The 12,208-nt window shown below is 46.8% G+C and overlaps 1 protein-coding gene across 1 annotated transcript in view; it reads right to left on the reverse strand.

Moving 5' to 3' along the window:
• The window catches only part of NGFR (nerve growth factor receptor), a 139,401-nt gene that overhangs the window by 126,689 nt on the left and 504 nt on the right, over positions 1-12,208 (reverse strand). The gene's annotated exons all lie outside the window — the stretch shown is intronic.

A 12,208-nucleotide genomic window follows, 5' to 3' on the forward strand; every position in this document is an offset into this window, starting at 1 on the left:
CGGAGGTTTCCCGGCGCTTGCCTTGGGAACCCGTCCTGGCTTTTCCCTGTGAGATCGCCCCTACAGGGCATCCCCAAGGTGAAAGCCAGGCATCCCGCCGCAGGGGGGCCGTTGTGGAGATTAAGCAAGCTTAATGCCCAGAGTTGCAGAGTGAGAACCCATGATTAGAGCAGGCACCGAAGCGAGAATTATCGAGTCCGTGGACATTTGAGCTCAAGACCCTGCCGCGTCGGGAATTGAACCCTGGTCCCGGGTCTGACCTCAGCTTCCGGGTCTGCCTGCCCTACACCGTGAGCCACACTTCTCCACTTCACTTTGGTGTCGGGGATCAATTATTAGTGAAAGCTTCTGACTCTGAGGTGGGCAGACACAGTGCTTTACACTTTGGTGTCGGGATCAATTATTAGTGAAAGCTTCTGACTCTGAGGTGGGCAGACACAGTGCTTTACACTTTGGTGTCGGGGATCAATTATTAGTGAAAGCTTCTGACTCTTAGGTGGGCAGACACAGTGCTTTACACTTTGGTGTTGGGATCAATTATTAGTGCAAGCTTCTGACTCTGAGGTGGGCAGACACAGTGCTTTACACTTTGGTGCCGGGGATCATTTATTAGTGAACACCTCTGACTCTGAGGTGGGCAGACACAGCGCTTTACACTTTGGTGTTGAAGATCATTTATTAGTAAAAGTCCCTGCCCTGGGGTGGGCAGACACAATGCTTTACACTTTGGTGCCGGAGATCATTTATTAGTAAAAGTCTCTGACCTGATGTGGGAAGACACAGTGCTTTACACTTTGGTGCCGGGGATCGTTTATTAGTGAAAGCCTCTGACTCTGAGGAAGTGAGACACAGTGCTTTACACTTTTGTGCCGGGGATTGTTTATTAGTGAACGCCTCTGACTCTGAGGTGGGCAGACACAGTGCTTTATTCTTTGGTGCTGGGGATCGTTTATTAGTGAAAGCCTCTTTCTGAGGTGGGCAGACACAGTGCTTTACACTTTGATTACAGGGATAATTTATTAGTGAGAGTCTCTGACTCTGAGGTGGGCAGACATGGTACTTTACACTGTTGTGCCGGGTATCAATCGTATATTAGTGAAAGCCTGTGACTCTGAGGTGGACAGATACGGTGCTTTACACTTTGGTGACGGACATCATTTATTAGTGAAAGCATCTGACTCTTAGGTGGGCAGACACAGTGCTTTACACTTTGGTGTTGGGGATCGTTTCTTAGTGAAAGTGTCTGACTCTGAGATGGGCAGACACAGTGCTTTACATTTTGGTGCCAGGGTTTGTTTAGTGATGAAAGCCTCGGAATCTTAGATGGCAAGACACAGTGCTTTACACTTTGGTGCCGGGGATCGTTTATTCGTGAAGCCTCAGACTGTGAGGTGGGCAGACACAGTGCTTTACACTTTGATTCAGGGGATCGTTTATTAGTAAAAGCCTCTGACCTGAGGTGGGCAGACACAGTGCTTTACACTTTGGTGCCAGGGATCGTTTATTAGTGAAAACCTCTGACTCTTAGGTGGGCAGACACAGTGCTTTACACTTTGGTGCCGGGGATCGTTTATTAATGAAAGCCTATGACTCTGAGGTGGGCAGACACAGTGCTTTACTCTTAGGTGCCGGGGATCGTTTATTAGTGAGAGTCCGTGCCCTGAGGTGGGCAGACACAATGCTTTACACTTTTGTGCCGGGGATCGTATACTAGTGAAAGTCTCTGCCGCTGAGGTGGGCAGACACAGTGCTTTACACTTCGGTGCTGGGGATCGTTTATTAGTGAAAGTCTCTGAGGTGGGAAGACACAGTGCTTTACACTTTGGTGTCAGGGATTATTTATTAATGAAAGCCTACGACTGAGGTGGGCAGACACAGTGCTTTACACTTTAGTGCCGGGGATCGTTTATTAGTGAATTTCTCTGACTCTGAGGTGGGCAGACACAGTGCTTTACACTTTGGTGCCGGAGATCGTTTATTAGTGAAAGCCTCTGACTGTTAGGTGGGCAGACACAGTGCTTTACACTTTGGTGCCGGGGGTCGTTTATTAATGAAAGCCTCTGACTCTGAGGTGGGCAGACACAGTGCTTTATACTTTGGTGCCGGGGTTCGTTTATTAATGAACGCCTCAGACCCTGAGGTGGGCAGACACAGTGCTTTTCTCTTTGGTGTCAGGGATCGTTTGTTAGTGAATGTCTCTGACTCTGAGGTGGGCAGACACAGTGCTTTACACTTTGGTGTTAAGGATACTATATTAGTGACATTTTTGGACTCTGTGGTGGGTAGACACAGTGCTCAACACTTTGATTCCAGTGATCATTCATTAGTGAGAGTCTCTGACTCTGAGGTGGGCAGACACAATGCTTTACACTTTGGTGCCGGGGATCGATTATTAGTGAAAGCCTCTGACCTGAGGTGGGTAGACACAGTGCTTTACACTTTGGTGCTGTGGAGCATTTCTTAGTGAGAGTCTTGGGCTCTGAGGTGGGCAGACACAGTGTTTTTACAGTTTGGTGTCGGGATCGTTTATTAGTAAATGTCCCTGCCCTGAGGTGGATAGACACAGTGCTTTACTCTTAGGTGCCGGGGATCGTTTATTAGTGAGAGTCCGTGCCCTGAGGTGGGCAGACACAATGCTTTACACTTTTGTGCCGGGGATCGTTTACTAGTGAAAGTCTCTGGCGCAGAGGTGGGCAGACACAGTGCTTTACACTTCGGTGCTGGGGATCGTTTATTAGTGAAAGTCTCTGAGGTGGGAAGACACAGTGCTTTACACTTTGGTGTCAGGGATTATTTATTAGTGAGCTTTTATTATGGAGACTCTGACTCAGCACATTCGGCTCTCGTGCTGGGGATGAATTTTAGTGAGAACACCCCTTCCTTAGGGTGTGCAGACACAGCGCATTACGTCTTCGGTGCTGAAGGTGAGGTGTTAGTGTCTGAATGCACCAGCTCATTCACTGTGCAGACACGGGTGCTGGGAATGCTTTGTTGGTGATAGAGGGAATCCGAGGTGGGCAGACACACAGCATTCAGCTCTTATGTAGTGGATAGTTTACCAGTGTCAGTACGTCCTGCCCATGAGGTGGGCGAATCGTATTAGGCCCTGCTGCTAGGGACTGTGTGTAAGTGCCCCCTCTACCCCCTAATCATTCCACTCCCTCTGGGCGTGCAGACACACAACATTAAGCTGTGGTGCTCAGGATGGTTTATTGGCGACGGCTGCTGCCTAGCTCTCTGCATTAGGCTGGAACGGTTGAATAGTGAGAGAACTGCACTGTCCCGCGAGATGAGCAAACTGTATTATTCCATCGTGGTGGAAGTCGATTGTTAGTGAGCAGTGTGTGCCTCTGAATTATTCATGCACATTGTATTAGACGCTGATACTGCACATGTTTTCAGTGACAGGGACATCCTGCATCTGAAGTTCTCTGTTCTTCAGTAAGAGGTGCATCCTGGGTCTGAGGTGCACAGATTTTGAGTGAGAGGTGCATCCTGGGTCTGAGTTCCACTGTTTTTGAGTGAGAGGTGCATCCTGGGTCTGAGTTCCACCGTTTTTGAGTGAGAGATTCATCCTGGGTCTGAGTTCCACTGTTTTTGAATGAGAGGTGCATCCTGGGTCTGAGTTCCACTGTTTTTGAGTGAGAGATACATCCTGGGTCTGAGTTCCACTGTTTTTGAGTGAGAGGTGCATCCTGGGTCTGGGGTCCGCTGTTTTTGAGTGAGAGGTGCATCCTGGGTCTGAGTTCCACTGTTTTTGAATGAGAGGTGCATCCTGGGTCTGAGTTCCACTGTTTTTGAGTGAGAGATGCATCCTGGGTCTGAGTTCCACTGTTTTTGAGTGAGAGGTGCATCCTGGGTCTGGGGTCCGCTGTTTTTGAGTGAGAGGTGCATCCTGGGTCTGAGTTCCACTGTTTTTGAGTGAGAGGTGCATCCTGGGTCTGGGGTCCACTGTTTTTGAGTGAGAGGTGCATCCTGGGTCTGGGGTCCGCTGTTTTTGAGTGAGAGGTGCATCCTGGGTCTGAGTTCCACTGTTTTTGAGTGAGAGGTACATCCTGGGTCTGGGATCCACTGTTTTTGAGTGAGAGATGCATCCTGGGTCTGGGGTCCACTGTTTTTGAGTGAGAGGTGCATCCTGGGTCTGAGTTCCACTGCTTTTGAGTGAGAGATGCATCCTGGGTCTGAGGTCCACTGTTTATGAGTGAGAGGTGTATCCCGGGTCTGAGTTCCACTGTTTTTGAGTGAGAGGTGAATCCTGGGTCTGAGTTCGACTGTTTTTTTAGCGAGAGGTGCATCCTGGGTCTGAGTTCGCCTGTTTTTGAGTGAGAGGTGCATCCTGGGTCTGGGTTCCACTGTTTTTGAGTGAGAGGTACATCCTGGGTCTGGGATCCACTGTTTTTGAGTGAGAGGTGCATCCTGGGTCTGAGTTCCACTGCTTTTGAGTGAGAGGTGAATCCTGGGTCTGAGTTCGACTGTTTTTTTAGCGAGAGGTGCATCCTGGGTCTGAGTTCGCCTGTTTTTGAGTGAGAGGTGCATCCTGGGTCTGAGGTCCACTGTTTTTGAGTGAGAGGTGTATCCTGGGTCTGAGGTGCATAGATGTTGAGTGAAATGTGCATCCTAGGTCTGAGTTCCACTGTTTTTTTAGCGAGAGGTGCATCCTGGGTCTGAGTTCGCCTGTTTTTGAGTGAGAGATGCATCCTGGGTCTGGGTTCCACTGTTTTTGAGTGAGAGGTGTATCCTGGGTCTGAGGTGCATAGATGTTGAGTGAGATGTGCATCCTAGGTCTGAGTTCCACTGTTTTTGAGTGAGAGATGCATCCTGGGTCTGAGTTCCACTGGAGACCCCTGCTTTACACCAAGCATTTCACACCAACAAGCTCAGTTCTAAAAATGTGTACACGAAATGCCAGCCCCGCTCAAAAAAAGAATTACCAACAGGCAGCTAGCCTCACTTCACGGCCAGCACACGCCTATTGCGTGATGCACACTGTGATAAATGACGTCAGGCGTTGGCCATGGCCCTTTATGCGTGACATGACTCGGGACAAGCATCCATGGAACTTCTCTCCCAAAATGTGGGTGTCCGCGGAATTGTGTGCGCGCGACACGCCTCTGTATAAGCGGTGTGCCGCGTGCATGGCTAGATGTGTTCTGTATGCCGTATGTATATCACTTCTGTGCACGGAAATAGTTATGCGCTGATATAGCTCGTGCCTCGGGCGCTTCTGCATCTCCCGTGTGCCAGAATGTCACCTGCAAGGACAGGTTTGCACGCCTCCCGCATGTGTTGAGCTGCGTGCTTGCATATCTCTCAGTGCAGCGCGTGTTTGTGTCTCTGAAAGGAAAGGAAAGGAAAGGAAAGGAAAGGGAGGGGCGCAGAGGAGGGGGCAGACCGCGTCTATCAATAACGCTGCAGGTGCATTGGCACGTGGACTCAGGGGCGTGAGGGGTTCTCCACTGCTCCATCATGGCAGCTTTTTGTTGGTGCTGAATCACGGTTCTAGGGGGGAACCATTTTCCCTATTTCATGACCCGTGGCACCCTTGCCTTGCCACTGGAGAGCGACACAGATAGAGAGAGGGGACGATAGAGTGACAAAGAGAGACAGACGTGGAGAGACGAAGAGGCAAGAAAGACTACAATAAAAGTGCGGGAGAAAAAGAAAGTGGAACATTGGGGGTGGAAGAGAGCGAGAACGGGAGAGAAACCGAGCTAAAGTGACAAGGCGAGACTAAAAGTAGCAGGGGGAAGAGAGAAGTAACGAGAGAAAGAGAGCGCACGCGAATGAGGCGGTGGGGGAGGGGGAGAAGAAAGGAAAAGAAAGACCTTGAATAGAAGATGCTGCTGTGTATAACGCGCCTCTGCAAATTTGACCATCTTTTGTTGTGCTTGTGGAAATTTAAAGTGAGAGAGAAAACGAAGACGATGTGGGTGGAGAAAGAGAACGAGAAGAGAGACTGGGCGGAGAGAGAAGCTATATAGGGATAGAAGCGACAGAAAGCGAGCGAATTAAACAATTTGAAACACATATGTGAATGTCGTGCTCTTGAAAGGTCCCGGGTCTTGTGAACTGGAGACGTAACCTCTGCTCAGCAATGCCTGCTTAGTGCTTCCTTAGTGTCTTCCCTCTCTGCGAGCATGCATCACAATGAATTGCCCCTAGGCGCTATAACAGCTGACAGAAAAAGACGTCCCTTCACCCGTCCCCCTTCCTGAATAAGTTTGTTTTCAGAACTGATTGCTGTGACGTAAGGCAAGTCCTCGCTGCATGGTGTTGGTTCTGCACAGGTGTGTGTGTGAGTGAATATTTTACATGATATTGTCATTGTGTGTATGTTTGTATAGGGTGCGTACTTAGTCCGCACAACGAAATATGCGGAGTTGTGTACCTGGTTGTTTGTACAAATGTGTGAGGCTACACGCCTACTTTTTAGTATGTATATTTGGGGTTGCTTTGAACCGAACATTATAATGGCATGTTTGTGGTTGAGCCCCAGATGTTTTCATTCATCCGTAAGACTGAATGCCTTCTTGTTTGTGTTTATGTAAGGTACAGTTTACCTGACTTTGGCTGTATATATTCGCTCCTATACTTGGTTGTCTGGCTGTGTTTAGATCCCTGTGTATTTGGTTGTTCGTACATATACAAGAGGCTGTGTGCCTGCTTCTTTCGATGACCCCGTTCACCTAGATGTTTGTCCTTGTGTGTGTTGGTTTGTGCACGTGCCTCGGCCTGGTAGAGGATTGTTTGCACGCACTCACGATGCTGCCAAACGTCATATTGCATGTGAGTACCGCACTGGGTATCACAGTGTGTGCACCTACGACTGCAGTGTCGCTGTTTAGATTTCGGGCTGTCACTAGTAGTGTCTCTCGTGTGCGCTTGTGAACACTGACAGCCGCAGGGCTCCGTCACTACTTTTGCCGCTCACTTCGGTTGCAGTGAGGTGTTACCGCTGGGCTATGTGCTGTTCGTGGCTGCAGCTGGGACAGGCCTCCTTCCACCAGTGACCGCCCCGGCGCCCCTGCTGCTGAATGCCCCCTCCATGGGCGCTATATGTGCCGCGCCTCGGAGACGGGAGTGCAGTGGCAGGCACCCGGCAGGGACAGAACATCCAACCCGCGCGCATCCTCAGATGGATGCAGGGAGGCGATTGGGAGAGGAGGGTGGGAGCGAGAGCAGCCCAGGGGGACACACGCGGGCTGCCGATGGGAAGCAGGTATGCACATGTCCAGCGATGTCTGCGCATCCCAGCCTTGACCTCTCCAAAGTTAATGAACAGAACGCCGCGTGGCAATGACCCCTCCCCACTGGCGTTTTAAGGGAAGTAATTCGAATCAGAGCTGGCGTGCTTGCTGCTACGGGGCATCTGTGTCTCCAGGCTTTGAGGTTTGCTGCGGAAGAGTAAAGACAGCCGGATCCGAACATGTCCCGGGGATGCGAGGCAGATTAGGAGCCTACAGATCTGTCCCAAGAGGCGCATCCTATGGGAATCGGGCCTCACGCTGGAGGAATAGCGGCTCGAAAGACAAGAAGAGGCAGGCCTGGATGGGATTATTAGCTGCAGCGCTGGATGGTAGTGCAGCTGTTCAGAGCACTGAATCCCGGGATGATAAGAGAATGGCCCAGCATTGCTTAACTGGGAGACCCCCATTTCAAGTTGTATGGGACTGTGTGCAATTCCACTGCCTTGGTTGTATTTAAACAAAGGGATGCTTGAATGTATGGCTTTGTTCCAGTTACATGACAGAGAGCATTGCATTGCCCAGACACCTTCTTCATGAGCTGGGAGGATGCTGCAGAGATGCTTTCACCCCTTTTAATATCTGCCCGTCAGTGAAACCTGCTACAGACCCCTCCTGGGTTTGAGTAACTTCCTGTGTTCTGTCAGGGGCAAGCGCAGATACTTTTTACCAACCCCCTTTCCACCTCTTCGTCCACTTTCCTACATCAGCCACAGAGCAGCCAAAATGCAAAGCTCTCCAGGAGGATTCTCTCAATATATATATATATATAGTTCAACGTATGAAACAGCTTAAATCACATTGGTACATTATATTGTTTCCCTGTGCTGTGTCCCCTCCTACTCAACCACTGTAGAAAGTTGAGGCACTAACTACATCATGGTATGCGGAATTGACTTGCCTCCACTTACCATGATGTAGTGTCCGAATAAGTAGGATTGAGTCCCTCGGCTGTATTTCTGGTCAGACTCCTGTATATCTGGGGTGGACTTTTGACCATAATATCCAACGACTTCAGCAGGAGCAAGGATGCTTACTAGATGTATTAATTAAGCCCACCCCAATGGTCAGATCGAATGCTGGATGCCGCCCTGTCTCCTTTCATGTCCCGTTATAAGATCAGATAAACCCGATATATCCGTAAGCATGATCAGGTTTTGGAAGGCTAAGCAGACTATCACCCCAAAGGTCAAACCAAGCAAGAAACACTCAAACTGGGTTTAAAATATATTTTACATAAATATCCAGATCACATAAGTCAATAACCAGCTAACCGTACCAAGTGAAGTTTTAAACAGTGCAAATTTGCTATAAAAAAAGGGGCACTAGAATTACGCAATTCTGAAGCCATGGTGTTCCCTTGCTTATTTCTTGATATGAAGAACCTGCCACATAATCCATCTGCTGCATACTTTGCAAAATAAAATTCGAGCTCAGTCGGGTCCAAAGTTACAAAAAAAGTGAAACGTGATGCCGCACAGTGGCAGACCCTTTGAAAAGATTAACTGGTCATCTTTATTTACTAATTTCTGCGATCATGTGTTAAACTGGCACTAACAAGGTGATTCTTTTACCAGTACTGCAATAATGTGTGTTCAAATGTCAAAATAGCAAATTAATAATGTCATGCATGTGTATGCCTCATAATTTAGTTTATTCTGTTGCATAGTTTGGTCTTCAACTGCCACACTCTCCCAGTGGTAGTAACAAAAATTCTTTAGTATAATGTTGCATAAATCTCCAAATGTTCCCAAACTCAATATTAATCTCAGAATCATTAAACAAAACAGCTTCCCATATTAACCCATTATTACTCAATCCACACCAATTATGTAGGACCTGAAAAGGTACCAAAGACAATGGCTACCATATATTAAAATCCAACCTTTGAGTGCTACCAGAAAAATCTCCTAATACCCACAAGAATATTTAATAAGCCATAAATCACTAACAACATCTAACCCACAATAACAACCGCGAACTCGGTTACAAATTTTCCAGCCAATAGCAATTACCACTGCAAGAATGAAGGACAACCACCCTGAATTGATGTCGAAAAATTCAACATAAAGCTTCCACTTAAAAGGCATTTCTGTGTACACATCCAACACCAAAATCACTAGTCTAACATTAAACACATCCTAAATACCAACACCAAAACTTCTAACCAAATATTGAGGCTTCCATAAACATAACTCTAAAATATATAATACAAATAAATATTTGTGAAAACCCAACTTTAAAACTTATTACTCTGTATGTATTCCCTGCAAAGAACAGATGTTCTTTCCTCTCCTCTTAAATGTATCTGAATACTCAACATTGTAACCTCTATTAAAACCGTTATCCCATCAAAATCCCTAATCAATACACTAAATTCCTCTAAAGAGAAACACTGAAACCCATAACCAAATACTCAACTAAAAAAATACCTGTCAACAAAAAATAAATGTTAAAAAACCCACCAGCTAAACCTCTAACAAAATGTAAAGCCATCTAATCATTCCAAACCAGATTGCTCAACAAGCATTTAACCCAGACAAATGTACATCAAAACCACTTTTCAAAAATGTAAACTGTGCTAACACCCAATAATAAAATATGCAACTAAATTTGAAATTCGTTCAAAAAGACAAAAACAAATCCTTTGGCCACTTGTTTGACTTGTGATAAAGCTTTATACAAATATATCTCCCCTACACATCAACAGAATCTCTAACCTGACATAAAACCTACTGTCCAAACAGCCAAAATCCCGCTTTCTACAGTCAAAGATAAATAATGTTGAAAACTCTATCCTGGACACTGACCTAGTCAAACAAATCCTCTAACTTGACATCCTTCCCGCCTCTCAGCAATCACACAATCGTATACCAACCCTCAAGTTCTTCTTTAATACCCACCACAAAGCTACTAGCCAATTGCTATTGCTAGTGCTAAAATCACAATCACAAAACTCCTTTCAAAGAGTCACACTGTTCTACTTAATTCTAATCTTTTACAATCCCTAACTAAAGGTGTTCAAATGGCTATGCATAAGCGTACACACCCACAAACTATATTGAATTTGCAAAACCACAAATCCACATTCAACCCCAAAACATGAAGGGACTATCTCACTGCTATGCCTAATTGCTCAGTTCTATCCACTACAAACTTGAAACCGCTGACCATTTCTAACAAAAAAAAACCAAAGAGGCGGGAGCTAATATGGCCCAAAAATGTTTTAAGATCACTCCCGTAACATCTAAGTGAGCCAAATAACATTTTTTTGTAAATTGAAGTCAAACATTTTTTTTAAAGCATATATTTGCAAATATATTGGTTAAAAGGTCAATTTACAAACAGTACAGGAGAAACACTTTTGAATATAGCAGTGCATGGTGTCTGGCAGCAGCAAATATTGCTTGGGCTTGTAAAAGCGTTTTATATTCTGCTGCTTCAGGAGTTGCTTCTGGGGCTGAATGGGCTGAGCATCTCGGAGCCCATCCCATCCTGTGATGAAAGCAGATCCCTGTACTCTAGCGCACCCGAGCAGGAGGGATGGGGGTCTCTCTATCCCATATGGTCCTTTCAGCCCTGTTCTCGAGACCCAAGCATTCAATATTCATAGGAAATATACAAAACCTCCTTCCACAACACCTTCCAAACTCTAATAAATAGGGGTAAGGGGCTAATTTGTTTAAAAAAGGGCAAGAGAAACTTGCATATTGGACGCTGGTGGCCAGTCACCACTCCCAAACGCACTATGATGCACCAAATAACCACACCTCGGTACTAGTCAAAGGAAACTAAAAAACACACGTTAACCAACCCTAAAAATGCGATAACCCAAAATCTCTGAGCAGTCATTAAACTGAATTCCATGGGAAATCTCAAACATGCACCTCTCATCAGTATTTTAACTGAATCCTGCCTTCGGATTGCTCTGATCCCATCTGCAACCACCAAGCCCTGGGCATGATAGCTCCATACCCTGAACTCCAGCTCCATAAAGTCCAGTCTCCTGAGTAGGAGATCCCTCCCTTCAGATCTTAGCCCTTCAAAACTGCCCACCACGCACCGGGGAAAGGTCTTTGCTGCACTAGGCGAAGTGATGTTTCCGCCTTTCTCGCCCGCTGACATGGCACTAGCATTTGCCGCTTGTAGTCTAGAAGGGTTCCTGGTGGTGGCTCGTTAGCCAGTCAGCGAGCCTCATCTAGTCCTAGGGCTTCCCCTGACACCACAAACCTCCGTCGTGCACACATGGTCTTCAGGGAACCTTTCATGCAATCTGCATCCATTCATTCATTCATCCAAAGAGGAGAGGGTGGGTAGAGGTGGAACTGGTCAATCCATCGCCCAGATGACATGTCAGGGCAGATAGAGAGGGGAGAAGGAAAGGAGAAGGGACACCGGGTGGTGGCAGATGAGAAGAGAGGGTAAGATTAAAGAAGGGAAGATAGAAAGACCAGGGGTTAGAGGGGCTGGGGAGATACGAAGTAGAAGTGGGTAAATCAAGAAGGAGGGATACGTTTAGCAGAAGAAAAGAAAGATGGGAAAACAGAAAAGAGAGACGGAATGGAGGGAGGGTTGTGAAGAGGGGGAAGAAAGAAATTGAAAAGAGAAAAAGGAGAAAGAGGGCGGTAAAGTACAAGAAGGGAGAGGAATTATAGAATGGAAGGTTAAAGTTGAAGAGAAGAGACAGGGAGCACAGAGGATAGGGAGGTAGTATTAGGAAAGAGGGGGGACAAAAGGAGATGAGAAAGGAGCACGAGAAGGCTAGATAAGACGGAGAATCAAAAGTGACAGACACAAAGTGAAATTGAGAAGGGAAATAAAGAGAGAAGGGGCACAGGATGAGTTAGAAGGACGAGAACAAAAGAAGGGAAGACGATACGAGATTAAAAAGAGAAGGCACAACAGCTGGTAAAGTGGCAGAGAGACGTGTGGGGCTGAGGACGGAGTCCAGGGTGTGACACACA

This window comes from Lissotriton vulgaris, chromosome 5, assembly GCF_964263255.1.
Source record: "Lissotriton vulgaris chromosome 5, aLisVul1.2, whole genome shotgun sequence".
Classification (NCBI taxonomy): Eukaryota; Metazoa; Chordata; class Amphibia; order Caudata; family Salamandridae; genus Lissotriton; species Lissotriton vulgaris.